The 6,000-nt window shown below is 40.6% G+C and overlaps 1 long non-coding RNA gene across 1 annotated transcript; it reads left to right on the forward strand.

The window, feature by feature from the left end:
- Positions 1-918: 918 nt before the first annotated feature.
- Positions 919-2,130, forward strand: LOC124383885. The gene is made up of 4 exons (XR_006925291.1): positions 919-1,075; positions 1,156-1,220; positions 1,300-1,375; positions 1,468-2,130. It is a non-coding gene; the product is annotated as an uncharacterized LOC124383885 (long non-coding RNA).
- Positions 2,131-6,000: the final 3,870 nt, after the last annotated feature.

The following is a 6,000-nucleotide window of genomic DNA, read 5'->3' on the forward strand; positions in this document are numbered from 1 at the left end:
AAAAATTACTACATTTCTGTACTTGATAAAAAAGTACTGTGCATCCGGAAAGTATTCACAGCGCTTCACTTTTTCCACATTTTGTTATGTTATAGGCTTTTTCCAAAATGGATTAAATTCATTATTTTCCTCAAAATTCTACAAACAATACGCCATAATGACAACATAAAGGAAGTGTGTTTGAAATCTTTGCAAATGTATTAAAAGTAAAAAAACAAAAAAACGAAAAATGATAGCTTCACGTATTTCTTTTTTGTTTGATTCTACAAGATTAGAAAACCTATTTTTGTTTCTCCGATTCTTCTTTGCAGAACTTCTCAAGCTCCATCAGGTTGGATGGGGAGCGTTGGTGCACAGCCATTTTCAGATCTCTTCAGAGATGTTCAATCGGTTTCGAGTCTGGGCTCTGGCTGGGCCACTTAAGGACATCCAAAGAGTCATCCTGTAGCCATTGCTTTGTTATCTTGGTTGTGTGCTTAGGGTGGCTGTCCTGTTGAAAGATCAACCGTCGCCCCGATCTGAGGTCCAGAGCGCTCTGGAGCAGGTTTTCATCAAGGATGTCTCTGTACATTGCTGCATTGATCTTTTCTTCGATCCTGACATGCTTCACTGAAGGGATGGTATTAGCCAGGTGATGAGTGGTGCCTGGTTTCCTCCAGACAGAAATGCTTGACATTTAGGCCAAATAGTTTTTCTTTTTTACCTCATGGTCTTAGAGTCCTTCAGATGCCTTTGTGCAAACTCCAGGTTGGCTGTCGTGTGCCTTTTATTGAGGAGTGTCTTCTATCTGGCCACTCTACCATACAGGCCGGATTGGTGGAATGCTGCAAAAATGGTTGCTCTTCTGGAAAGTTCTCCTCTCTCCACAGAGAAACGCTGGCTCCTGTCTCGTAGGTCTACAGACATTTCCTTGGACTTTATGGCTTGTGTGACAGAATGAATGAGGTTCAGGTGGTGATTGACACTCCTGACCACCAATCAGTAGCGAGCAGGCACTATTTAGAGTGGGTTGGTTTGAGCCTGGCATGTGTCACGCCCGGATCCTCCCCTTTTGCGGTTGCTAAAGACATTTCAGGTATGTGCTGCTAGTATGTAGCGTTGGCTAATAAGTTTTTCTTTGCTCATTGCACTAATGGCTCATTTGTGTATCCTTAGCCTGTCTTTTCAGTGTGTGTCCCTGTTGGATGCTGCTTTGGATCTGTTTATTGCCCTCCCTGCAGGTATGAGGAAGTTGTTTAGCAATGTTTAGCTTTAACGCGTGTCAGGTGGCGTGAGTAATGTGCAGTCCTTGAACTTCAGTTTAACAGCAGGTTATTTGAAGGCTGCGTATCCTGAGCGGTGAATTGATTCTCAGGAACTTATCTATCCGCGTTTGGTAAGTTGCTTCGGGTTGTTAGGGGGAATTACAGCATGTAGTTGCGCAATTACTTGTGTCATTTATATCTTGTATCATTGTTTGTATTATAGGATCCTCCTTCTCTCCTTCTCTCCTTCTCTCCTTCTCTCCTTCTCTTCTTTTTCGTCCTGGGTGATTATTGCTGCGATTCGACTTTTCCCTCGCTGCGGGCCGAGTGAACAACCTCGGCTTACAACTATTTAAAAGGGAATTCTGCTGCTGCCATTTGGCTTCTGTGATTTGTTTTAACCGGTATTGTCTGGTCTACTGTGGGGTCGAGCAACGTGCAAGTATCGGGCTGGCTTGAAGACGACGTGGCCGCTCCTTTTGGGTTTTGCTTCCCTCAACCTTTTAATCAAGTTCTTCATTGGTTTTTGTTTAAGCGGTGTATATGGTGAATCATATTGTGCTTGGTGACTATCCATCATATTACGGTGGAATTGTGACCTTAATTCGCTGTTTCCTTCCTTTCTGTCTGAGATTTATTTTGCTTTTGGTTTCTTTCAGGAGCTGGGGTCCCACGGGTGAAAGGTCTTTGGTGGTGCTATTTCTACATTTGCTGTACGACACTTTTGACGTGTATGAGTGGGTGTTTTGAGTTCACGGTGAGGTGTGTGTGGAAGTGTGCTTTTGATAATTAGTGCTGATCACTCCGGTGGGTAACTCCAGCCCTGTATGCAATGATTTTATGTTGTTTTGTTCATTTGGAAGTTGTGTAAATTTATTGTTTAATATTTTGTGTCCGATTGTTTATTTTTTGTTATTTGTGTAATTGTCACCGGACCATATTCACCAGTGAGAACATTTTCTTTTAGTTTTTATATTTTAAAGCTAAGTTTTCAATAAACTCTGTATTGTTTTATACGATGCCCACGTTTCCTGCCTACACTCAATAATAAGGGAATCGAACTTGTGTGACCTAATAAACTCTGGGGTTTACTTCTATTTCCTGGGTATAACCCTCCCAGGTGGCGTAGTCGACTTGGTTAGTATATAAAGTTGAGCTTGGGTGTGACGAGCCCTTCGGCTCTCCCTCCCTGCACCATCCGCACCCCTCGCGCCACACTTGGTTTGTGTTCTGACATGCACTGTTAACTGTGGGACCTCATATAGACATTTGTGTACCTTTCCAAATTATGTTCAATCAACTGAATTTACCACAAGTAAACTCCAATCAAGTTGTAGAAACATCTCAAGGATGATTAGTGGAAACAATTTTATGTGTCATGCAAAGGCTGTGAATACTCGTACATATGATTTATTTTTTATTTTTTTTATTTTCATGAAATAATGCATTTATTTCATTTAGAAAAAAAGCTGTAACGTGGATAAAGTGAAGTGCTGTGAATACCTTTCGGATGCACTGTACAAAGCTTAAATACATACATTTTGAACATACATCAAGTATCCAAAGTAAGAGTAGTGATCTACAAGAGCTATATTTGAACAATTGTTGCAGTTCAGTTCACTTCTCTGCACATCCTACCTTATATTTAAGACAATTAAGAGTTTTCTATAGTTGAGAGAACAATGGGGTTACGCTGGTGGAGATTTGTGCTCATATAGCCACAATGGCATCAGTAAAAATCAGGTACTGCTGTAGAGTAAGAAGGCCTGGGGTGCAGTCTGCATTACAATTCATCCCAGTAGTGCTAAGCTCAGAGCTCTATATCAGGCTAATCATGATCTTTTACCTAAATCCATGTAAACCATATCTTCCTGGATCTGGCTTCTCCACCTCCAAAGCCATTCTATGCAATTGTTTGGCTCCAACATTGAACAGTGAACTCAAATGTCTTTTTTTTTTCTTAGTGCTCACAGAAGGTGGAAATGTACTGTGTGAGTGGATGCAGGAGCAAGCAGGGCAAGAGAGGAGACCCTCTTCGTTCTGAGGTGGCCATGGCAATGCTACAGGTTGCTTAAAGCATCAAGGGGTCTGCTGCCTGCAAATAGAGAGGGAAAACCAGCCAGCGTTAGTTTGGAGACAGAACTTGCTCGCTCCACCGTTGCCATGGCACCCTTTTAAACATTTAGAGGTGGTGAGGAGCTGCTGCATTCATCAGCATCCACCAGGCATGAGCCATTGCTCTTTGCGCTCTCCGTTCAACACCATGCCTTTGGAGTGCTTCTATCATAGTGGGCATGGGCTGAAGGCCCGTCATCACAGGTGTATATCGCAAGATTGGGAAAGAGAAAAGGGATTATACATACTTATACATTCTTTTGTAACTGCTCTTACTCTCTTAAAACCTGCTTTGAGACAATGTCTATTGTTAAAATCGCTATACAAATAAAAATAAATTGAAATGATTATAGAGTTGATATGCACCATGGTGTCATCCTAAAAGTTTTATCCCCATGCAAACCCTAAATTTGGTTTTGTTTTATAGGTGGTAATTTTTACACAAACCTGGCAACTTTAGTTAATGATAGTTGCTTTTTTTTACTGTCTACACCTCTAGCACTTGCCAGGTTTTACACTATATGCTTTTTTAAAATTTTCATTAATTATATTCTTTCGGACCAACATTTATGGTCATGAGCTGTTCCTGTGCTCTGTTGTACACTACCTAACTGTGATCTTCGAGTGTATGTTTAAGAAACTAAATTTGCTGACAGAAATGTTTCTCTAGGAAGATCAATTTTATTTGCTCCAGAAAATATTCAGGACTGTCTGTGCTGCAGTGGCTCCTGACATTACAAGTACACCTAATACCCGATTATTCAGTCGGATATTCAATGACAGCTGATTTTTATATAAGATGGAAAAGCTACAAACCTTAATATTTATCAATAGGGCCATAATGAAACTATTATAGATAATGCATCATATCACAAGGTGGTATCAATGATGCAACAAACATATTATTTACAAAATGACTGTCAGGATTTTGACCTTTGACTACGCTTCCCATCAGTCACCATCACACTTCATGTCACATGATCACTCCACCTAAATCAAGTTGTGTTGTAACATGTCTTGTTTGTTCACTGTCCTTGGCTTCATGCCTGCTGTCCTTGGCTTCATGCCTAAGGGTTGCATGAAAATGACACACAAGAAAAAAAAATCTGGAAGCAAGAAACTGTGATTGAGTAAGAATTCTACCTTGTTTACGTTGTTTTGACTTGTTTCTGTGATACAGATGTGTCAAAAGAGCAGAATGGAGATCAAATCCATTTCAGTTTGCATAATCACCTCACCCTACTGCCACTGATAAGCTGATGAATCTACAGTCTGGGTTAGAAAGAAATCAGCCTCAGCCTTGCTTCTTTATTTCAGTATTGTGTATTTTTACAGCAATTAAGAGTGCTGCTATCTACAACAATCTAGAGTAATTCATCGAAATATGTTTGTTAGCAGAGGTGGATGCCAGAAAAGAAAGCACACTATGTATTGTCTTTATCTTAGACAGACAGGAAGTCGCATTTATATAATGCAGCCCTACTTGTTTGGGCAACATTGCATCAACTCTAATCCAGCCGACTTGTTTCCTTGAATAGCAGCTTTGGCAGAAAGGTCCATCGTGTCCTAGGTCTAAGGAAAGGGGGGAGGGTGGGGGAATGCCTCATTTGATCTTTCCTGTACACCGTGAGCCAGTCTGCCCTGAGCACTCATGACTCATAGATTTTCCGCTTAAATAAAGAGCTTCCTGCTGGGTGTCTATTCAGGAAAAGTCAGTATTATCATCTCACTGACACTGTCCTGTTATTCATGCCAAATCTCAGTATATATAACCTATGGTATTAATAATAAACTTTTAGAGGCTACTCCTCACTTTTAGATGTACCACTGGTAAAGGAAAGACAGTGAAGGAGCATTGAGAAGCATACTAATCTGGATTAATTTTGTTTGTATGGTGTGTTGAATTACAGACATCATCACATGCAGTTTTATAGAAATCCTAGTGTAGGTGTATATTAAGATATCTGCAGTGCCGGGACATCAGGGCCAGCAAGGCATTCTCTGCTGGTCTAAAATCTATCAGAATCCAGTGACTTTCACTGAATATGTATTGAATTCTTTCAGATTTAAGTCCTCACACTTTGCTGGGGTCAAAGGGAATTACTGTATGCCATCATCCTATTGATTCAAATGCATGTTGCTTGAAGGTGTGGCTTACCTGCTTACTCCAAGGACCCCCTCAAATGCGTCCAAACACGGCAACCATTTTTTCACGTCCTTAAATTGGATGGTCAGCGCTAGTCAAAGCTATTAACCCACATCATAAATATGTGTGCATATGTTCGTGTGGATTTGCTAGCTGTTATTTGTATTCCACAATGACTGACAGAGAAAGAGAAAATGATTTGTGATTTGGTTGCAGGACATTTACAACATTGGACTTTTCAAGAAAAGCTGGCCAAAACTGTTCAGAACAGTTGTTAAGCTTTTTCGTGAACAGTTTGCGTTTTCTTTCCTGTAGAATTTGCACAAAACCACACAATTTGCCTTTAATTCAATTTCCCAGGAAAACCGTAATGCACACAAATGCAGGGAAAACCTGGGGTCATTTTATGAGGTTAATATCGATGCTTCTGCTAGAGATGATGTATGCGGGTGGTGTAGTTGTGGCTACAGTGAAAGGAGACTTGTTGAATTGTGT

This window comes from Silurus meridionalis, chromosome 4, assembly GCF_014805685.1.
Source record: "Silurus meridionalis isolate SWU-2019-XX chromosome 4, ASM1480568v1, whole genome shotgun sequence".
Taxonomy (NCBI): domain Eukaryota; kingdom Metazoa; phylum Chordata; class Actinopteri; order Siluriformes; family Siluridae; genus Silurus; species Silurus meridionalis.